At 41.2% G+C, this 25,018-nt stretch overlaps 1 protein-coding gene across 4 annotated transcripts in view; it reads left to right on the forward strand.

Moving 5' to 3' along the window:
- LOC141086132 (bifunctional heparan sulfate N-deacetylase/N-sulfotransferase 4-like) overlaps window positions 1-25,018 on the forward strand; it is a 975,622-nt gene that overhangs the window by 623,260 nt on the left and 327,344 nt on the right. The window lies entirely within an intron of this gene.

Genomic DNA, 25,018 nt, shown 5'->3' on the forward strand with positions numbered 1-25,018 from the left:
TCTCATTGTCCTTCTCCCCCACCTCCACCATTTCCCTCTCCATCACCTCCATCATTGCCTTCTCCACCACCTCCATTATTACCCTCTCCACCACCCCAATCATTGCCCTCCCCATCACCTCCATCATTGCACCCTCCATCACATCCATCATTACCCTCTCTACCACCTCCATCATTGTTCTCCCCATCACTCCATCATTGTCCTTTCAACCACCTCCATTATTGCCTTCTCCCCACCACCCCCATCATTGTCCTTTCCATCACCTCCATCACTGCCCTCCCTCCACCTCTGTGCCCAAGCGCTGCACATGCGGTATGTCTGCCCCTGCTCCCTCTGGTCCTAGAGCCGACTCCAAGGGTTTGTGTGTCCACCCTGGCCTGTGGCTTCATATGTCCACCTCACTAGTTGATCGTAACATATGCTGTTTGATGAATTGGTTTAGGATGTTCTTCCTTAGAATTCTTATACTGGATGGTTAGCATAGTATGCAGTGTTCATGGTGGACTCTTATATTCCTTGAGAATAATGATTCTACATGGACATAAAATCAACTTTAACTTTTTGCCCCAACAGGAAAACTATTTTAGTCAATGAAAAAGTTGCTTACCTATGTTATATTGCATATTACAGACTCGGCTAAAGTACCTTTCTGTCTTGAGTATATAAACTTGGTCTCGTCTTCTCTAATACTCAAAACTCTTGTAAATATGAGGTAGAGGGATATGCTTAACTGCCTTCAAATGTGAATTTGCAGGTTTTGCTTGATTTAAATATATATTCTGCCATTCTATAGTAAGCCAACTAAATATAAAACAGACGCTTGCTTTTTTATTTCAAGAAACACTTAATAGAAATGTGAAGAGTGTATTCTCTGTATACCAATTCCTTCCATAGTGTAAGCATTATGCCAATATGTTCCTTATAATTTTTGTGAACGTATTGATACTCATGGAAATGTCTAATGCTTTATGAACCATCTGTGTTCGCCCTTATGAGACAGCTGGTGAGATTAAAACCCCAGGACATCAAACTGATACTTTTTTGCTATGAATTTTTGAATATCAAGTAACAGCTAGCTATTTCAGTTATTGAAAAAAATGGTGAATACAAATAAAAAAAATATTGCTGGTGCTTAATATTTAGAGTTTGGCCTCCTTCAGATGACCTTTCATTTTATGTGCAAGAAAATAGTGACCCTTTTTCTTCAGTGTGTCAGATCCAATTTTCATCAGTTTTCAGTCCATGTGTCCGTTTCTACCATCAGTGTGGCATCCAATTTTCCCATATACAGTATAAAACCTATTTTTTCCAAGCTTCTTCTATCTATTTAACAGTAAAAGACGGCCTGCATTCAGATATTACAAAGATTACATCGGAGCGCCAGCCATTATTTTCACATACCTTTCACTTGAGTTGCTAAGTTTGCTCTGCAAACCAGATCAAAAACTAATATGTCTCCTTTTTTGTGGATATCCTTTTTTCTTTTATTTGTGGATATCCTTTTTTCTTTTATTTGTGGATAATCGGTCCACCCAACAAGAGTCATGTAGGCATGGCCATAGTCTACAATAGGTTGGTGTTCTCACTGTGAAAAACCCATGTAGAATATGCACATTGGATGTCTGAATAAAGTCTAATAGTTATAGGAAAGCAATATAATGCTCAATTCTATAAATGATCATGGAGTTAGAAAAGTAAATAGCATCTGTAAGATTGGGGCTGTGCTATCAACCTACGTAATGTAACATGGTCCATGGAAAATCTCACAAGGTTACTTGGACATTATAAAACATTCATATCTGTTGATAAGTATGTAAAAAAAATTTTTTTACTTTCCTATTGTCTCCTCTGATATTGACTAGCACGCACTGATAAACGTTAGTATATATAATGCTAAAAGCTTAATATTAATATTACCCTTAAAAATTCAATTAGCGATCAAGTGATTTCTCATAGATTGTGCAGGCACTATATAAACTGTTCTTACACTGCTAAGGATTCCAAGCATTTACTCAACAATACCAGATCTTACACCATATTCGCCTTTAGAGTTCAGTCATTCAATTGGCTATTGTGATTTTAAGCAAATTAATGCATAGGGATACTAATAGAGATGAGCAAAGTTCGGGTTTTGTAGTGGACACCTAGTGTCCGGTGCTGAACTCCAAACACGGACTTCTCCTGGAAGTCCATTTTAGTGTTCAGAGTTTGGATGGAGAGAGACAAAGACTCTCTGTGGGGGTATTCTACTTCCCTTAGCAGTCCCCTAGTCATTATTACAATCATTTTAAAGCCCTTTTACAGCGCCAAAGCTTGGGTCCCATTGACTTCTATGGGGTTTGAGTTCAAGTTTGAGTAGAGTTCTGGTACCCAGACGAAACTTTGGACTAAAGTTCGGTTGAACCTGTGTCATCAGGAGGGAAAAACTGGTATAGCTTCTTATAGAGAAGAATCTGGTGTAAATGTAGATTATATTAGGAATAGCAGCTCACAATTTCAATTGCTGATTGTAAGGGTTAATAGGATACTGCTGTGTATAAGAAAAAGTCAGAATAAATTAAGAGAGTCGTAACTGTTAGCAGTTCATGATAAGGATACACTGATGTTAGGAAAAGGACAAAAGGGAAAAAATAATAGAGACCAGCTTTATAAGTGTCACATCCTTTGTTCTGGATCCAGAGATGTCAAACTCATTTCTGAAATGTACCCCCTCCTCACTTTCATCGACATCCTCTGGCTTCTCATAGACTTGTTAGTCATAGTACTGTTGAAAATAGATAAGTTCTCTATCTATCTATCTATCTATCTATCTATCTATCTATCTATCTATCTATCTATCTATCTATCTATCTATCTATCTATCCCATATCTGTCAATATCTGTCAATCTCTCTATCTATCTATCTATCTATCTATCTATCTATCTAACTATATTTCCCATATCTATCTCTCTATCTCTATCCATCTATCTACCCCATATCTATCTATTTATCTATCTATCTATCTTACCCCATATCTATCTATTATCTATCTATTCCATATATATCTATCGATCTATCCCCTATCTATCTATCTCTATCTATCTATCTATCTTACCCCATATCTATCTAGCTATATACATATAATCTATCTATCTATTATCTATCTATCCCATATCTATCTATCTATCATCTATCTATCTATCATCTATCTATCATCTATTTATCTATCTATCTATCTATCTATCTATCTATCTATCCCATATCTATCTATCTATGCCATATCGATCTATCTATCTATCTATCTATCTCATATCTATCTCTATCTATCCCATATCTATCTATCTATCCCATATCTATCTATCTATGCCATATCGATCTATCTATCTATCTATCTATCTATCTATCTATCTATCTATCCCATATCTATCTGTCTATCTATCTGTCTATCTATATATCCCATATCTATATATCTATCTATCTATCCCATATCTATCTATTAATCTGTCTGCCTATTTATTTAATATTCCTTCTATCTTTTATTCTGTTCCATCAGATCTCTCTATATCTATGTGACATAGCAACAGTAAATGTAAAACTCCCTTACAGACAGAGATTGATGGAAGGATGCACATCATAAACATCAACATAAAAGCAGAGAAGAAAAAAGACACCGTAATAGTCTCTTTAGGATAAAGCTGTAATATACGCGCAATAAATTCTTTTAAAATCATGCATCATTATATGAAAGTTGCAAAATCAATGCCATCATTTCAACCACATGGCTCAGAGGAATTCATCTGAGAAATCTAATACAGAGGGCAGTAGTGTTTCAAATGAATGATATTTCTTTTCTCCATAGTATCACAAATTTCATTCTAAACGCTAAAAAATGACCTTTCGAGATATTGCAAAGCCCATGATTGGCATTCTTGCTAACAGTCTTAAATATTGTATTCCTCTGGGTTTAATTGGCACAGCTGCAAAGCAAGGTGGAACCTAGCAAAGGTATCGCACCGGGCAACAAAAACTGTGCAGTCAAATTTCCAACATACACAACTGTGCAAACACTACACAAAGAAATGTTACTTGAGAGAAATGCCATATCATCGAGCTGCAATATACTTTTCATCAAGGCTCTGCATAAATAGATGGAGAAATATTCATAGCACTAAACTTGATATATATTTATGATTTTTGAGACAGATTTATCTTGCTAAAGTTCCCCAGCAATGAAAGTACATTTCTTATTCTGGGTACAAATAATTTACTTTGCAGAAACATTTTAAATAATACAATTTCATATTCGCCTTTGAAGGAAGGATTTGTCCCATACTGCATCAAAGGAATGGCTGGATTTTCTGTAGGGGACATCCTTCAAACTGGCAGTCAGTGTCATAAACATAAAAATATAGCTGTGATGATAAAAACTCAGTGGAAACATTTCATTTCATAGATGTGTGAAAAGCTTTGTGTCAACTTAGGGTATAAGGCTTCAAATTGCATCTATAACACATTCTAGTATAGGTTTGTAAATTGTAACATGACAGACGGGGGACAGTATTATATAGTGCTCATCATAAATATGAGTACACCTCTTTTGAAAAGTAAGATTTTAATCATAGTTTCACTGAATACAATAACAATTTTCAAAATTTTGGAAAGACTGAATTTCTTAGAACATTTTTAACCCATGTCATGAACGTAAGTTAATAATATAACTTTCATTACAAAATCTTCACCCCAACATCAACAATTATCACATCCAGTATTTTGGACTAAACTTGTCTCTTCAGGTGTTCAATTGAGTTTAGATTGGATTCATACTTGGCAGCTGAAGAACTTTCACCCTGTTCTTCAGAAATGCAGCAGATGTGTGTTTTGGACCATTTTCAAGTTGGAAAAGTGCACGTCTATCAAAGTAGTGCTGATGGAATCTTTCAATATAAAGCACTACATCTGTCTCATCAATAAAATATATCTCACTGGCACCAGGAACAAGTCATGCAGCTCCACATAAGTATACTACCACCACCATGTTTCACTGTAAGTACTATGTATTTAGAAAACTGAATTTTAAAAATGCATAGTGCCTATTGTGAAACATGGTGGTGGAAATGTCATAATGTGCGACTACATAAGTGCAGGTGGTGTTGGTGAGCTACATTTCATTGATGGTATCATTCATTCACAGATGTATTCCTCTATATTGAAAGAAACTATGCTACCATCAATCTATTCCCTTAGCAGATGCGCATTTTTTCTAAATGCATATTGTCTACAGTGAATTATGGCTGTGGCAGTACCCTTATGTGGGGCTGCATGAGTGCTTCTAGTGCCATCACGCCATACACCTATGCACTTTCCAACTTGTCAATGACAAAAACACTTATCTGTTTCATTTCTGAAGAATAGGGTCAAAGTAAATCAGTGGCCAAGTGTGTCTTCTGATCTGTACACAAGTGAACACCTATGGGGAATTCTGCAGAGACAAGTTGAGCATCACTCTTTCTACAACATCCAAGCTGTCTTTCAAAATTATGGACAAACTACTAGATGTAGTTATTTTTGATGTGGGGTGTATTAATTATTGCATCAACTAATTTGAGTAATACTAAAGATTTTGGAATAAAAGTTACAGCCATGGCTGAAAGTGTTGGCCCCCTTAAAATTGTTCAATAAAGTTAAGTATTTCTCCCAGAAAATTTTTGCAATTACATATAATTTGCTATACTCATGTTTATTTTTTTATTTATTTTATTTTTATGTTTTATTTTTTTGTTTATTTTCTTTTGTGTGTATTGGAAAAACACAAAAAAAGAGGAAAAAAAGGCACATTGGACATAATTTCACACAAAACCCCAAAAAGGCACACACAACTTAATATTTGACTGCACACCCTATGGCATAACTGCAATCATTTGCTTCCTATATCCATCAACAAGCTTCTTACACTTTTCAACTGGAATTTTGTACCACTCTTCTTTTGCAACTGTGCCAGGTCACTCATGTTTGAATGGTGCTTTCTCCCAAAAGCAATTTCAAGATCTCTCCACAGGTGTTCAATGGGATTTAGATCCAGATTTATTGCTGATCACTTCAGAACTTTCCAGCACTTTTATTCAATCATTTTGGAGTGTTTCTTGAAGTATATTTGGGGTCATTGTCCTGCTGGTAGACCCATGACCTAGGTCACAAACTCAGCTTTCTGACACTGGGCACTACATTGCGAGCCAAAATCCTTTGGTAATCTTTAGATTTCATGATGCTTTGCACACAGTCAAGGAACCAAGTACCAGAGGCATCAAAATAACCACAAAACATCCTTGAACTTCCACCATATTTGACTTTAGGTACTGTATTTGTTTCTTTGTTTGCCTCATTCTGTTTTCGGTAAAAAGTAGAGTGATATGTTTCACCAGAATGCTTTAACTTGGTTTCATCTATCCACTAAATGCTTTCCCAGAAGGATTTTGGCTTACTCACTTCCTTTTTGGCAAACTGTAGTCTAGCTTTTTTATGTCTCTATATCAGCAGTGGGGGTCCTTCTCAGTCTCCTGCTATAGTGTTTAATTTCATTCAAATGTCGATGGATAGTTGACAATGGTCCACCTTGAGCCTGTAGGACAGCTTGAATTTCTTTGGAACTTGATTGGGGCTGCTTATCCACCCTTCAGACTATTGTTCATTGCAAAATATCATCAATTTTTCTCTGCCATTCATGTCCAGGGATATCAGCTGCAGTGCCATAGGTTGTGAACTTGATTACTCACCATGGACACAGGAACATTCAGATCACTGGAGATGGACTTGTAACTTTGTTGATATTTTTAAAACAATTTTGTTTCTCAAGTCCTAACATAGTTCTTTTCTCCTCTTTCTGTTCTCAATGCTTAATGTGGCACAAACAGACACACAATGCAAAGATTGAGTACACTTCTCCCCTTTTTATCTGGATTCAGGTGTGATATTCATCTGTTACTTGCCACAGGTGAGTTTGAATGAGCATCATATTCTTGAAAAAAATTGTTTACCAACAATTTTCTTCACCCCATTTTTGGGGATTTGAATGAAATTATGTCCAATTTGACTTTTTTGACCAATACACACAAAGAAAATAAACATGTGTATATCAAAAGATATGTAATTGCAAGAATTTTCTGGGATAAATATTTTATTTTCTGGAAAAGTTTATAGGGTGCTAACACTTTCGGCCATAGCTGTATATTCCTAGCCTTTCTTTAATGTCATTTTTAAAAACAAAATGTTCTATGAAATTCAGTCTTGTCAAAATAATAGAAATTCTTTTTGTGTTCTGTGACATATTGATTAATATCTGACTTTTCAAAGGGAGAATACTCATTTATGCTGAGCACTATCATCAGTTAATATTAGTAATGCATTTTGATTTTACGTCTTTTTGAATTTTTTGATTTGTAGTGTGAATAAAACCTTAGACTCAGACACCTTATTGATTTCAACCCTGTGAAAGTGGGTTTTGCAATATATAATTATAGGATTGAATTCTTGCTGTTAGTGAAGCCCGCTAGAGGGAGTATAGTGCTTTAAGGCCCCATTACACACAATGATGTCCCAGCGATCCCACCAAGGATCCGACATGGATGGGATCGCTGGGGCATAGTTAGGCTGATCACTGGTGACCTGTCACATAGACAGACTCACCAGCGATCAGGACCAGTGAGCAAGCTGGTATCTAGGGTAAACAGTGGGTATCCGCTGTTTACCCTAGATACCAGCATGCAAGCTGGTATCTAGGGTAAACAGCAGGTATCCAAGAGCCACGCGGCTCTTAGTTACCCACTGTTTACGTTGGATACCAGCTCCCAGCGTCGCTGATCGTTGGTCTCCCGCTGCCACATGCAGTGATGCCTGCTGGCCAGCGGGAGACCAACGATCAAAAAATGGCCCAGGACGATCCTGCATGATCAGTGATACCCGTAGCCAGTCGCTGATGGATGTTACACACAGCGAGATCGCTGGAGAGATCGCTGATGCATCACAAAATCAGCGATCTCGCTAGCGATCTCGCTGTGTGTGACGGGGCCCTTACTGTATATTGTTTGTGCTTGCAACTGAAAACAAAAGCAGTATTAAGTAGTGATGAGCTGATCAATTTGTAAGGATCGAGTTACAGTTGAATTTCCTGAAAATCGTGGTTTCACACAAATTCAAAAATTTTGAAGTTCAATTCGCAAAATGAATTGCCATAATTTTTATAGACGTAATCACAGTTAAGCGATTCGCAGAGGAGTAAAGTTTCTCCGACAAATTCATTTTTCATCTCCAGAACCGCTGGGTAAGTCTTTCTCACCTGTAGAGTGTAGCCTCTTAAGCTCAGTGAGGTTCTCTTACTCCTCTCTCCCATGTATATTTTATAAGCTATTATAATCTTTCAATTCTTGAAATTTGCGCAAAATTTATTCGCTGTAAATAGAATTTTGGAGGAAAATTCAGTGAAGTTGAATTTCAATAGATTAGCTCATCTCTATCATTAAGTACTATTTTCCATCTAATTCTGTCTTTGGATAGCAAGAATTTTGTCATGTCCCAAAGGGATTTGGAATTTTTTAACAGAAAATCAAAAATCAACAGCTTTTAAAAATAAGACAGTTTAGATTTTTTACCTAAGCACTTATTGTATGTACACTATTTAGATTGACAAATTGACTTCTGCTTACATTTATGTCTAACCCTATATGTTGAGACATAACCATCTTCAATAATAAGAACAACAAAGGTCACTGTAAAATTATGTGGACAGATCATTCAGATTGCCTAACATCAGCAGGATAACTTGGTAACGCTTAACTTGCCTTAAAAATTGAGTTAAAGGGAATCTGTCACCCTTTTTTTGGACTATGAGCTGCCGGCCTCGACAGCAGGGGCTTATCTGCAGCATTCTGTAATGTGTAGTGTTTGTCTTTAATTCATCAACTGGTATTATTCTCCAGAAATAGGGTCCCCAGAATTAGTACACAGTTTTATCAAGATTGGCATTTGTATGCCATTCTTAATGAAGAATCTAGAGTGAGTAGAATTACTTCGGTATAGACCGCCAGTCTTGATGAAGAGCCTGCTGGAGTAATTCTACTTACTATAATTATCTATTCACCTTAACGTGTTATTGTAGAAGTATTACCAATAGTTTGTCTTTAAGAAATAGGCATTGTATTTTACAGAACCAAATTCATAAAGAGCATCCATAATTATTCAGACCTTTATAATGAATTTGTTTTCATTTATTTACAAAGGATTTGTTAAAGTTCTAATGAATAATCAAGTCTTATATTAAAAGTCACATATTAAGCATATATCATTTTTTCTCAAGCTGTATTGATTGATTTTACAAATATTCGATTCATGCACATGATCTATTGCATTTCTACACAACCTCTAATTATAAAGAGGTGCAATGCAACACCTAGAGACATTTATGGGCTCTACTATACATCCCTATTCCTCTTATTTTGTATAGAAACTTTCTTATTTCTTTCTGTTTAATTTTAGATACAAAATGTTTTAACAGAAAAGCTACTAAATTGGTATATTTAGGTCACATTTTTACCAAACAGTGATCATGTGCATCAGAAACGTGTTCATTTTCTTCATTTGTTTGGGTTAAAACTGGAAATATGGCTTGATTGTTGGATGTTGAGAAAAGGATGGCAGGTTTCCATTATACTCATCATTGTTTTAAGTAACTAAGTTAACTTGGTAGGTAATATATGTGAGGGCTCCTCTCAGCATGAAGAGCAGGCTCCTCCAGCCTGTGTGATGGTTACCATCATGGGAAATGGTATAAACAATGGCAGAAGAGGTTTTTCTCATGGCTGGCATTTCACACACCGGCAGTTGTGAATTTCTATCCGGCTGGAGTAAGGTGCACCAAATTTAAGAAAATTGGTAAATCTTTGGACTGTTTGTGCTCAAAATAATGAAATATACTTCAGTTTAGGACTAGCGTGTATTTCAGCCACAATGCCTGACATACGGTATGACAAATCTGTTACTTAGCAGTATTCCATGCCACAATAAAAAAATAAAAATAAAACTTGTAAATTAGGATGTAAATATGGCTTGAGCAATAAATTGTGATTTTTTTTTCCTCAGAAAACTCACACAGGGAGTGTGAGAAATTCCTCCTTATATATGGACACTAGTTTAGGCTCATAGTCTCTTACAGCGACTAACTTTATGAGCCAGTTTGCCCTCAAGTTGTAAATTAATATTCATCACAACTTTTAAATCAAGCCACATAGGAGCAATCAGCTAATGGTCATAACAGGGCCCGTCTAATAGAAAAAAAGAAAAGGTCATGAAAAAACAATAACTGCTATGTTAACTGTAGAAAGATTTATTCATTAATTTCACCACACCTGAAGCTCTATAAAAATTCAAGCTACAAAATTGTTCTATTGCGGTAAATTTTTGCAATTTCTAAAAAGGTATTAATATCCAGATAACACAATTACAAATTATTTTCTTTTCAAATGTTTAAGGTTATGAGAAAAATTGGAAAGAACCAATAATTCTTCTTTTTTAATTGGCCAATTACTGTATATACATGTTAGAATTCACAATCGTGACTTCAGTTGCATTTTTCTTTCTTTCGTAATTGAATCTGTTCCTTCACATATTAAATTATTCATAGGTTGGTTCTTCTCCTGTTGGTATTTGTTAAGTTCATTTTATTCTTTCAAACTTTATTTGAGGTTATCAATATCTAATTTCATTTTTCATACTTTCCTTATTAGATCCATCAATTATTAACAGCATTAAATTGAGTCTACATTTATTCAGGATGCCTTCCCGGTGCTGGACAAACAGAAAGCGTTCACTGCCAAGTGCAGAATTTCTGAATGTGTAAGACGCTCAGTCAGTACTATTATTATTTTCTGTCTCAAAAAAAATGAGCATTGTAGCTGCATGCTAATCTAAATGCATGTTTGATTTCAATGCAGAAGATCATTTGATTGAATTTTCTATTCCAACTTTTTAGTAACATTGCCATCTGTACCATCTTGAAAATTGTGGATATGTTAAATTAAAATGCAGAAAGCCTTGTCCTTCGAGAATAAGCATATTAAATATTCTTTCAACTGAGAACTTGTGATGAAGCATAAATCAATCTCTAAAAACTTTATTTAATGTATATTGGGATTATGACATGTTGCAAAGTTAAATTTTCACTTTGCCTTGAGATTTAAAATAGAATAATAACTAAGCTTTATGAATGTATAATACAAGTGCAAGTGCGACAAAAGATTTAGTTTATCGTTTTCCTATATTTTTTTTTGTTACATTTATCAACTGAAGGAACATAGGTAGCACTCCAGACTACTCAAATTTCATTCAGTGTCCTTTTTATTTACGTATGAATACAGAAATGTACTCATGGGTGTCACATGTTTGAATAAACCTCTTGAGATTATCTCCAAAATAATGAGTTTATTCAAATAAAACAAATGAGGTATTAAAAACGCTTCTGTATTTAACACACACGCATTCAAGCTGGTAAATTATTTCTTTAGCTCTGAATACACAGTGTGGTCGTATCCAGTAGCCAGGACTGACTTGGCAGACATGCCCGTCTTTTCTAAACATGAGCAATATAGAAGTGAAATTCTCTCCATGCCATTTACGCCGGTAAAGTGCTTCCCTCTAGATTCCTATTGACGTAAATGGTGTTTTCAATGAGATAAACATTCTTTCAAAAGTAATTAGAAATGGTTGGTTAGCAGCTTTAATTCTGTTCTTAAATTGGTGTCTATAAGGGATTAGAAGTTCTTCATTTTCTTTAAATAGAAACCATACAATGCAGTAATCAAGAGACATGTTGTCTGAAATTGGTTGATTACAATGTGGAAACCTAAATGTAGTATTTTGTAAAGTGAGGATACAAAACAGTATACACAAATGCCAATATATCCAAGAACCATGAATAACTGTCACGTGGACCCGTCCTGTGTGACACGGCTCGCAGGCCGGTAACTAAAACAACAGGACGCGGCACGTGCTACTGTCCTGTGTGATACGGCTCACAGCCCGGTAACTAAAACAACAAGACAAGAGGTAGGGAAACAGTTACAACGGTGGGTCCTGCGATAGGGAAAGGGGACGTGAAGACCTCCTGCACTCCCCTGAGTCAGTGTCCCTAACGCTCCTAATGTTAACTATGCCGGTTCTGCACCGGGTGCCGATCATGAACCTGTCGCCCTAGCACACCCTACACCTATCCCTTGCTAGGGAGCTGGGTGGCGCAGGCACTGGCCCCACCGCTGTACTAATACACACTAAGGAGAAAACACAAATGGGGAAACACAACTTAGCTTTACTCTGTTGCACTTGCTCCTGGCAACAGAGTCCACCACCAGCATGCAGCTCTCCTCCTGAAGCACTGCCACCAAGCTCTGTCAGAGCTACCAGGAAATCCCCTATGACTCCTTTCACACCAGGGCTCTAACTGGGCTTCCAGGACCTCTCTCTAGATCCTTCCTCCACCAAGGATGGTTGAAATGAACACTATCACCAACTCTGATTGCAACACCTGTGACTCTTTTATAGCAGAGCCAGCAACCACACCTGCATTATAATCATGTGCACTAAACAAAAGAAACTAGAGTGCAATGACACTCACCACCACCGGGGGGGCAAACTTAGCACAAACGACACCACAGTGCAATAATCCTAATGGCCACTGGGGGCAAAAACACCTTAAGCACAGCTTAGGGAAAAAAAAGGTTACCTGTGCTTTATATCAGTCCTGATTCAGCATGGATCATGACAATAACACTGTTTAATAAATGGAAAACAGTCTGTGATTGTAAAATCTAGTCTGCTGCCAATTACAAGTTTTGGGATATGAATTTCTGTTGTGCTAATTCGGTTGCTTTTAGTTCTAAAGGTTAAAGTTCTGGCAGCAAATCACCATGACAAATTTTCTGATGGCTCACCGTAGACTCTTAATTCTCAAGAAACATGAAATATCTATGTTTCAAGTTTTTAATAAATTTGTGTATGATATTTTATGGTATTGACAGATAGATTGAAACAGTTTCCAAATGTATGATTAGCAACACAATAGGAATTAAGTTTTAGTTATTTATATACCAAAATTATTTTATTTTTTTAAATATTTCTTGACCAATAATTTGTTATATTTCTATACATTGCAATCTACTGTACATTATTTTAGAATATAACTGACAGATGTAGCAATGATTATTTTATAAAGGCTTTCCACTACTAATTTCACCCTCTTTCTCATGTTCTAGCTCTTTATAGCAATCAATTGTCTAATATTCTTCTATTACCTAACCTGCTGTATCTGGGTGATATAGTTCAGTCTTGTCAATCTGGGTCTGGTACTTCCGATCTGGGGACCATAACCTGATGATCTCTGTAGAGCATGTCATTGGTGGGGGCAGGGCTACCTCTGTGAGTGACAGCAGTCTGAGCAGGCATGCTCAGGCCAAACTTCACTCTCCTCCTCCTGGATCCTGCCAATGCTTTGGAGAGCTGTGATGTGCTGATTGTTGTTGGAAAGCATATCACAGGGCTTCTCAGCTGACAGAATGACACTTCAAAGCTTCAGCAGGATCCAAGCAGAGAGGTGAGTGAAGCCTGATTTTTAAAGAGTGCACAGATTAATATGGTATGAAAACATGAAGCTTACTGTAGGGTAGTTTTCATAAGTGAGATTTGTGATACTTCAGGACATACATTTTCATATATACAGTGGGGAAAAAAAGTATTTAGTCAGTCAGCAATAGTGCAAGTTCCACCACTTAAAAAGATGAGAGGCGTCTGTAATTTACATCATAGGTAGACCTCAACTATGGGAGACAAACTGAGAAAAAAAAATCCAGAAAATCACATTGTCTGTTTTTTTTTTCATTTTATTTGCATATTATGGTGGAAAATAAGTATTTGGTCAGAAACAAAATTTCATCTCAATACTTTGTGATATATCCTTTGTTGGCAATGACAGAGGTCAAACGTTTTCTGTAAGTCTTCACAAGGTTGCCACACACTGTTGTTGGTATGTTGGCCCATTCCTCCATGCAGATCTCCTCTAGAGCAGTGATGTTTTTGGCTTTTCGCTTGGCAACACGGACTTTCAACTCCCTCCAAAGGTTTTCTATAGGGTTGAGATCTGGAGACTGGCTAGGCCACTCCAGGACCTTGAAATGCTTCTTACGAAGCCACTCCTTTGTTGCCCTGGCGGTGTGCTTTGGATCATTGTCATGTTGAAAGACCCAGCCACGTTTCATCTTCAATGCCCTTGCTGATGGAAGGAGGTTTGCACTCAAAATCTCACGATACATGGCCCCATTCATTCTTTCATGTACCCGGATCAGTCGTCCTGGCCCCTTTGCAGAGAAACAGCCCCAAAGCATGATGTTTCCACCACCATGCTTTACAGTAGGTATGGTGTTTGATGGATGCAACTCAGTATTCTTTTTCCTCCAAACACGACAAGTTGTGTTTCTACCAAACAGTTCCAGTTTGGTTTCATCAGACCATAGGACATTCTCCCAAAACTCCTCTGGATCATCCAAATGCTCTCTAGCAAACTTCAGATGGGCCCGGACATGTACAGGCTTAAGCAGTGGGACACGTCTGGCACTGCAGGATCTGAGTCCATGGTGGCGTAGTGTGTTACTTATGGTAGGCCTTGTTACATTGGTCCCAGCTCTCTGCAGTTCATTCACTAGGTCCCCCCGCATGGTTCTGGGATTTTTGCTCACCGTTCTTGTGATCATTCTGACCCCACGGGGTGGGATTTTGCGTGGAGCACCAGATCGAGGGAGATTATCAGTGGTCTTGTATGTCTTCCATTTTCTAATTATTGCTCCCACAGTTGATTTCTTCACTCCAAGCTGGTTGGCTATTGCAGATTCAGTCTTCCCAGCCTGGTGCAGGGCTACAATTTTGTTTCTGGTGTCCTTTGACAGCTCTTTGGTCTTCACCATAGTGGAGTTTGGAGTCAGACTGTTTGAGGGTGTGCACATGTGTCTTTTTATACTGATAACAAGTTTAAACAGGTGCCATTACTACAGGTAATGAGTGGAGGAAAGAGGAGACTCTTAAAGAAGAAGTTACAGGTCTGTGAGAGCCAGAAATCTTGATTGCTTGTTTCTGACCAAATACTTATTTTCCACCTTAATATGCAAATAAAATGAAAAAAAAACAGACAATGTGATTTTCTGGATTTTTTTTTCTCAGTTTGTCTCCCATAGTTGAGGTCTACCCATGATGTAAATTACAGACGCCTCTCATCTTTTTAAGTGGTGGAACTTGCACTATTGCTGACTGACTAAATACTTTTTTTCCCCACTGTATATATATATACAGTATATATATATATATATATATAAAAATATATATATATATATGTATATATTTGATTCACTTATTAGATATCAGTGTGAGGTGATTACTAAGGGTCATAATACCAGGAGCTGGTTTTTATGCCACCCAAAAATTACCATTAGGCAAGTTAATCCAAAAGCTAAGAAGCAAAGAAGCAAATCTGTATCAAACAGCTGAGGAAAGTGAACAATGAAAGTCATGGTTTGAAAGGAAAAAATAGAGTCAGGCTGAATCAAAGGCAGCTGAAACATCAGTACAATGAACTGCATGCTTGAGATCTCCCCAGAGTGGCTCAATGATATTGAAGTCAGGAGACTGAGTGTCATGGGGGCTTAGTTCAGCTAAGGCTGTAATTCCCAGGGCCCCTGTGATGTCCCTATAACTAGGGATCTGACCCTCAACCCAGGGTTTTTGCTGAAGGTGCAAATGCCTGAGCCTCCACCCTTTCCTTATCTCCTGCTCAGCCCTGCACTTAACCCTCCACCCTCCACCCAGTGAGGAGACACACCACCAAAGCCCCTACACAAATAATGACTGACAGGGAGAACTTAAACTGCACTGCGCCGCACACACACAGGAATATACAGTAATGTGAACAGGGCACAACTAAACACAAATATGGGAAGGAGAAAGGATAACGACGGATCATATGACACCAGATACGAATCTCTCTCTCTGCAACACCTCCACTCCAGACCGGAACCACTTGGTATGAAAACACAAGCTATAATCGGCGACGCCCATATGCCAGTATGACTATTTAAAGACCGTGGGCGTGACTAACCTTCCAACCTGGTCTCCAGCAGGATTAACCCCCGAGAGCCTGAAGATCAAGCCGGCGTCACTGAGGCTATAGTGGCTGGAGGTGGAACTACCTCTGCCTGCCGGACGCTGTAGTGTGAACAGCGTCCGACATGACAGTACCCCGTCTTCTACGAGGGACCCCAGGGCCCTCAAGACTCATAGGACCCGGCTTGTCTGGATGACGACGGTGAAAAGAACTGACCAGCCGATCCGCATGTATGTCTGAGGCTGGAACCCAAGACCTCTCCTCCGGACCATACCCCCGCCAGTGCACCAAATACTGAAGAGTACGGCGTACTACTCGAGAGTCCACAACCTTGGCGACCTCAAACTCTAAATCGCCATCCACCATGACTGGAGGTGGCATCGGCATCGTGTCCACCAAGCCTACCACCTTTTTCAATAAAGCCCTGTGAAAAACGTTATGTATTTTGTACACCGCAGGAAGTTCCAACCGATAAGCCGCTGGGTTAATGATGGCAGAAATCCTAAAAGGCCCAATAAACCTTGGACCCAGTTTTAAAGATGGAATTTTGAGTTTTATGTTCTTCGTAGCTAACCACACCCATTCACCCACACACAGGTCCGGACCTGGCACGCGTCTACTGTCAGCCACCCGTTTGTACCTGGCACTCATGCTCAACAAACACTGTTTCACCCGCCTCCAGACTGATGACAATTGGGCTCCTAGCTGATCCTCCTCCGGGACACCCCCGGAGTCACCCTGACGTAAGGTACAAAACTGAGGATGTTGACCGTACACACAAAAGAATGGAGACTCTCCTGATGACTCTTGGCGGTGATTATTTAACGCGAATTCGGCCAGAGGAAGGAAAGTAGACCACTCCTCCTGGTTGTCGGACACAAAGCATCGTAAATACTGTTCTAGATTTTGGTTCATGCGCTCAGTTTGTCCATTAGACTGTGGATGAAATGCCGATGAATGTGACAACTTGATCCCCAACCTTGAGCAAAAAGCTTTCCAAAACCTCGCCACAAATTGCGTACCCCTATCAGATTCTATGTCAGACGGTACTCCGTGGAGTCTGACCACCTCCTTCACAAATACCTGAGCCAACGTCTTAGCATTGGGCAAAGAAGACAATGCCACAAAATGCGCCATCTTTGAAAAATGGTCAACCACCACCAGGATGACCGTGTTCCCTGCCGAGGCTGGCAAGTCAGTGATAAAATCCATGGAGATTTCTGTCCATGGCCTATTGGGTACCCCCAGAGGCTGTAGCGTGCCAGCAGGATGGGTTCGGGGTGACTTAGCTCTAGCACACGTGATGCAAGCTGCCACGTACGAGACCACGTCCTGACGTATTTTGGGCCACCAGAAACGACGCGATAGCAGCTCTAAGGTGCCCTTCACCCCTGGATGACCAGCCAGTACCGAATCGTGGTGTTCCTTCAACACCTTAAGCCGAAGATGCAGGGGTACAAATGATTTGTTGGCGGGAAGTCCTGGTGGTACCTCCTCTTGGGCCTCGGCAATCTCCGCCTCTACCTCCGTTGTGAGAGCCGAGACCACTACCCCTTTCTGGAGGATGGGTACCGGCTCTTCCCGAGGTTCTCCCCCCAGAAAACACCTAGACAAAGCATCCGCCTTGGTGTTTTTAGCACCGGGACGGTACGTCACAAGAAAATTGAAACGAGTAAAAAACAATGCCCAGCGAGCCTGCCTAGGAGACAGATGCTTGGCCGACTCCAGATAGAGCAGATTCTTATGGTCGGTGATAACTGTGACCTGGTGAGCCGCCCCCTCCAAGAAGTGTCGCCATTCCTCAAAAGCCAGTTTGATGGCCAACAACTCCCTGTTGCCGATATCATAATTCCGTTCGGCCGGCGACAGCTTCTTGGAGAAGTAGGCGCATGGATGCATCTCGCTCAAGGACGAGCCTTGAGACAGTACTGCCCCCACTCCCACCTCCGATGCATCAACCTCTACCACAAAAGCTTTAGACACGTCTGGTTGCACCAGAATGGGGGCTGAAGCAAAACTATTCTTCAGATGCTCAAATGCACGTATAGCCACCTCAGGCCAGTTCGCCAGATCGGCACCCTTTTTTGTCATGTCTGTGAGCGGTTTGGCGATAGTCGAAAAGTGATTTATAAATTTCCTATAATAATTTGCAAACCCAAGGAACCGCTGGAGTGCTTTCAGACTCTCTGGCCTCTCCCATTGCAGCACCGCTTGCACCTTAGCGGTGTCCATTTTAAACCCGGCTGCGGACACAATATATCCCAAAAAGGGCAACTCCTGGACAAAAAATAAACATTTTTCCAGCTTAGCATAGAGCTGGTTCTCCCGGAGCAACTGTAGCACCTGCCTAACATGCTCCAAATGAGTGTCCCTATCGCTAGAATAAATGAGGATATCATCCAGGTATACAATCACAAATCTCCCCAGGACATGAGCAAATACATCATTAATAAAATGTTGGAAAACGGCAGGCGTGGTGGTCAACCCAAACGGCATAACCAGACTCTCAAAATGACCCTCAGGAGTGTTAAACGCCGTCTTCCACTCATCCCCCTGACGGACCCTTATGAGGTTATACGCCCCCCTGAGGTCCAGCTTGGAAAACCATTTCGCCCCCGCTACCTGGTTGAACAAATCCGGGATCAACGGCATTGGGTAGGGATCACGGATAGTAATCTGGTTTAACTCTTGGAAATCCAGACACGGGCGTAACCCCCCATCTTTCTTCTTAATGAAGAAAAACCCCGCGGCTACAGGCGAGGACGAAGGCCGGATGTGTCCTTTGCTCAGACTCTCCGCGATGTAGTCTTTCAGAGCTTGTCTCTTAGGACCAGAAATATTAAACATCCTGGCCTTAGGTAATTTGGCCCCGGGTTTTAACCTAATCGCACAGTCATAGGCTCTATGTGGAGGCAATTCTGAGCAACCCTTCTCAGAGAAAACATCTGCGAAATCCTGCAAAGCCTCCGGCAGGCTGGGCGTCACGGCGGATACACATGTGGCCAAGCAATTGTCTTGGCAGAAACCACTCCATTGTACTATGTCCTGAGTTTTCCAATCAATTACCGGGTTGTGCCTGGACAGCCATGGAAAACCCAGGACCATTTGAGCTGGGAGATTACGGAGGACCCTACATGTAACCGACTCAGAATGTAGGACCCCAATGTGGAGTTTCACCTCTGCCACAACCTCAGTAATCTCCCCTTGAGGGAGGGGAACAGCATTAATGGTCACCACCTGTATGGGGTGAGGAAGTTTTTCGATCTTAAACCCGGCGGTGTGTGCAAACTCCTCATCTATGAGATTGGTGGTGGAACCGCTATCCACAAACACTGATATTGGTAGCTCTCTGCCCGCGATAATAACCTTGGCAGGGAGCATACATTGAGATACCATCATGGAGGATATGCATACGCTCAGTTGGGTCTCCTCCATACCCTCTGAGCTTAACAGTTTTCCGCCGATGTGACCCTCTTAGGTAGTACCGGGCAAACGTTAACATAATGACCTCTTTTTCCACAGTAGAAACATGCTCCGGGCTTCCGGAATCCCGGAGCGCGAGGCTGAACCTGTGCCACGCCAGCAATCTGCATAGGTTCAGGGGACTCATCTACTTCAACCACACCTGCACCTCTGCTTTCCCCCAGAGGTAGCGTCTCCTGTGCCCCCTGACGAAAACAGTGATCAATATGTATCACCAAACTCATGGCAGACTCCAATGATGCCGGAGTCTCATACATCAGGAGGGCTTGTTTCACCCTCCCTGATACCCCATGAATAAACTGGCTCCGCAGTGCTGGGTCATTCCACTGTGTGTCTACAGCCCAGCGGCGAAATTCCGAACAATAGTCCTCTGCCAAGCGCTCCCCCTGGCGGAGGGCGCGGATTTTAGATTCCGCTAGAGCCAGTCGGTCAGGGTCATCGTAAGTGAGCCCGAGGGCAGAAAAAACATTATCGACCGAATGAAATGTAGCAGAGTCAGCTGGTAAGGAAAATGCCCATGCTTGGGGGTCACCACTCAGTAATGACAACACCAGCCCTACTCGCTGGGCCTCATTACCTGAGGAGATTGGCCGCATGCGGAAGGATAATTTGCAGGCCTCCCGAAATAGGACAAATTTGCCGCGATCGCCTGAAAATCGTTCTGGCAGCGGAAACTTCGGCTCTGCACCGATACCTGCAGATGCCGTTTGAACCTTCGCTACTACCAGGCCCTGCTGCTGAACTGCCCCTTTCAACTCGGAGACCTGTAAGGACAGTGCCGCCAACTGGCAGGTTATGGAATCTAATGGATCCATGGACTCCTGAAAAAATGTGGGCCGATTATAATGTCACGGGGGCTTAGTTCAGCTAAGGCTGTAATTCCCGGGGCCCTGTGATGTCCCTATAACTAGGGAAAACCCTATCTGACCCTCAACCCAGGGTTTTTGCTGAAGGTGCAAATGCCTGAGCCTCCACCCTTTCCTTATCTCCTGCTCAGCCCTGCACTTAACCCTCCACCCTCCACCCAGTGAGGAGACACACCACCAAAGCCCCTACACAAATAATGACAGACAGGGAGAACTTAAACTGCACTGCGCCGCACACACACAGGAATATACAGTAATGTGAACAGGGCACAACTAAACACAAATATGGGAAGGAGAAAGGATAACGACGGATCATATGACACCAGATACGAATCTCTCTCTCTGCAACACCTCCACTCCAGACCGGAACCACTTGGTATGAAAACACAAGCTATAATCGGCGACGCCCATATGCCAGTATGACTATTTAAAGACCGTGGGCGTGACTAACCTTCCAACCTGGTCTCCAGCAGGATTAACCCCCGAGAGCCTGAAGATCAAGCCGGCGCCACTGAGGCTATAGTGGCTGGAGGTGGAACTACCTCTGCCTGCCGGACGCTGTGGTGTGAACAGCGTCCGACATGACACTGAGGTGGCCACTCCAGAACCTTCACTGTGTCCTACTGTAGCCAATGGGAGGTTGACTTGGCCTTGCATTTTGGATCATTGTCATGTTGGAGCTTTCAAGTACGTCCCATGCGCAGCTTCCGGGCTGATTATTGCAGATTTGCCTCCAGTATTTGCTGATAACGTGCTGCAGTCATCTTTCTTTCAACTTTGACCAAGTTTCCTGTGCCTTTGTAGCTCATACTTCCCCAAAACATCAGCGATTCACCTCCGTGCTTTACAGTAGGAATGGTGCTCCTTTCATAATAGGCCTTATTGACCTCTCTCCAAATGTAACATTTATTGTTGTCGCCAAAAAAGTTAAATTTTGTTCTCATCACTCCAAATTATCTTGTTCCAGAAATTTTGAGGCTTGATTCTGTGCTGTTTTGCACATTGTAGGCAAGAAGCTTTGTGGCATTTGCACTGTCATGGCTTTCTTCTGGTGACTCGACTATGCAGGGCATTTTCCTTTAACCCCTTCCTGACATCCGACGTACTATCCCGTCCACGGTACCCGGGCCCGTATGACCGTGGACGGGATAGTATGTCTACCGCGATCAGCGGCGCCCACGTGGTGAGCGCCGCTGATCGCGGCCGGGTGTCAGCTGATTATTACAGCTGACACCCGGCACAATGTGTCAGGGGCGGTCACGGACCGCCCCCGACACGTTAACCCCTTGCACACCGCGATCAAACACGATCGCGGTGTACCGGGGGTTAAAGGGAAGCATCGGCAAGGAGGGGGCTCCCTCCGTGCTTCCCTGAGCCCCCCACGGCAGCGCAATGTGCAGCGCTGCTGCGGGGGGCTCCTTTCCTCCAGGCCCCCAAATCCAAGATGGCGACAGGGGCCTTCGGGGGCCTGAGGAAGCTGGCTTCCTCAGTGCCTGCAAAGCGCAGGCATGAGGAAGCCTTCTGCAGTGCCTGTGTCAGATCGCTGATCTGTCACAGTGATCTGTGATGTGACAGATCAGCAATCTGTCACAGGACAGTGATGTCCCACCTGGGACTATTTAATAAAGTAAAAAAAAAATAAAAAAAAGTGTAAAAATAATTAAAAAAAAATCGCCAAATATATTAGAAAAAAAAAAAAATATTCCCCCAATAAATCCATTTTTTGGAAATAATAAAAAAAAAACAATAAAAGTACACATATTAGGTATCGCCGCATCCGTAACGACCCGCCCTATAAAACTGTCCCATTAGTTAACCCCTTTAGCGAACCCCTTAAAAAATAAAAATAAAAAACGAAGCAAAAAATAATGATTTATTATCATACCGCCAAACAAAAAGTGTAATAACGCGCGATCAAAAAGACGCATATAAATATCCATGGTACCGCTGAAAACGTCATCTTGTCCCGCAAAAAATGAGCTGCAACACAGCATCATCATCGAAAAAATAAAAAAGTTATAGCTCGCTGAATAAAGCGATGCAAAAATAATTATTTTTTATATAAAATAGTTTTCATTGCATAAAACCGACAAAAACATAAAAAAAGACCTAAATGAGGTATCGCTGTAACCGTACTGACGTGAAGAATAAAACCTCTTTATCAATTTTACCGCACGCGGAACGGTGTAAACGCACCCCCCCAAAAGAAATTCATGAAACGCTGGTTTTTGTTCATTCTGCGTCCCAAAAATCGGAATAAAAAGCGATCAAAAAATTCCACGTGCCCGAAAATGGTACCAATAAAAACGTCAACTCGTCCCGCAAAAAATAAGACCTCACATGACTCGGTGGGTCAAAATACGGAAAAATTATAGCTCTCAATATGTGGTGATGCAAAAACTATTTTTACAATAAAAAGCGTCTTTTAGCGTGCGACAGCCGCCAAACATAAAAACCGCCATAAATAGTAAATCAAACCCCCCCGTTATCACCCCCTTAGTTAGGGAAAAATAATAAAATAAAAAAAATGTATTTATTTCCATTTTTCCATTAGGGTTAGGGTTAGGGTTAGGGCTAGGGGTGTGTTGGGGTAGGGTTAGGGCTAGGGTTAGGGTTAGGGTAGGGTTAGGGTTAGGGCTAGGGCTAGGGCTAGGGTTAGGGTTAGGGCTAGGGTTAGGGCTAGGGTTAGGGTTAGGGGCATGTTGGGGTTCGGGTTGGAGTTAGAATTGGGGGTTTCCACTGTTTGGGCACATCAGGGGCTCTCCAAATGCAACATGGCGTCTGATCTCAATTCCAGCCAATTCTGAGTTGAAAAAGTCAAATGGTGCTCCTTCCCTTCCAAGCTCTGCTATGCGCCCAAACAGTGTTTTACCCCCACATGTAGGGTATCAGCCTACTCAGGACAAATTGCAAAACAATTTTTGGGGTCCAATTTCTCCTGTTACCCTTAGGAAAATAAAAAATTGGGGGCAAAATTATCATTTTTGTGGAAAAAAATGATTTTTTTATTTTCACGTCCGAGTGTTATAAACTTCTGTGAAGCACTTGGGGGTTCAAAGTGCTCACCACACATCTAGATAAGTTCCTTAGGGGGTCTAGTGTCCAAAATGGGGTCACTTTTGGGGAGTTTCAATAGTTTAGGTACATCAGGGGTTCTCCAAACGCACATGACACCCGCAGACCATTCCATCAAAGTCTGCATTCCAAAACGTCACTGCTTCCCTTCCGAGCCCCGACGTGTGTCCATACAGTAGTTTTCTCCTACATATGGGGTGTCAGCGTACTCAGGACAAATTGGACAACAACTTTTGGGGTTCAATTTCTCCTGTTACCCTTGGGAAAATAAAAAAATTGGGGACTAATTGATCATGTTTGTGGAAAAAATACGATTTTTTTATTTTCATACCCTGGCATTATAAACTTCTGTGAAGCCCTTATGGGTTCAAAGTGCTCACCACACATCTAGATAAGTTCCTTGGGGGGTCTAGTTTACAAAATGGTGTCATTTGTGGGGGGTTTCCACTGTTTAGGTACATTAGGGGCTCTCCAAAGGCAACATGACACCCGCAGACCATTCCATCAAAGTCTGCATTCCAAAACGTCACTACTTCCCTTCCGAGCCCCGACGTGTGCCCATACAGTAGTTTTCTCCCACGTATGGGGTATCAGCATACTCAGAACAAATTGGACAACAACTTTTGGGGTCCAATTTCTCCTGGTACCGTTGGGAAAATAAAAAAATGGTGACTAAAAGATCATGTTTGTGGAAATAATACGAATTTTTTATTTTCACGCCCGGGCGTTGTAAACTTCTGTGAAGCACTTGGGGGGGTCAAAGTGCTCACCACACATCTAGATAAGTTCCTTAGGGGGTCTAGTTTCCAAAATGGTGTCATTTGTGGGGGGGTTCCACTGTTTTGGTACATCAGGAGTTTTCCAAACGCGACATGGTGTCCGATCTCAATTCCAGGCAAAAACGTCAAATGGCGCTGCTTCCCTTCCGAGCTCTGCCTTGCGCCCAAATAGTGGTTTACCCCCACATGTGGGGTATCAGCGTACTCAGGACAAATTGCACAATAACTTTTAGGGTCCTGTTACCCTTGGAAAAATAAGAATTGAGGGTGAAAAGATCATTTTTGTGGAAAAAATATGATTTTTTAATTGTATGGCTTTATGTTATAAACTTCTGTGAAGCCCATGGGGGTTCAAAATTCTCACCACACATCTAGATAAGTTCCTTAGGGGGTCTAGTTTCCAAAATGGTGTCATTTGTGGGGGGTTTCCACTGTTTTGGTACATCAGGAGTTTTCCAAACGCGACATGGTGTCCGATCTCAATTCCAGCCAAAAACGTCAAATGGCGCTGCTTCCCTTCTGAGCTCTGCCATGCGCCCAAATAGTGGTTTACCCCCACATGTGGGGTATCAGCGTACTCAGGACAAATTGCACAATAACTTTTAGGGTCCTGTTACACTTGGAAAAATAAGAATTGAGGGTGAAAAGATCA

This window comes from Dendrobates tinctorius, unplaced genomic scaffold (genome assembly GCF_039654945.1).
Source record: "Dendrobates tinctorius isolate UK_male_01 unplaced genomic scaffold, ASM3965494v1 ptg000030l, whole genome shotgun sequence".
In the NCBI taxonomy this organism is placed as follows: Eukaryota; Metazoa; Chordata; class Amphibia; order Anura; family Dendrobatidae; genus Dendrobates; species Dendrobates tinctorius.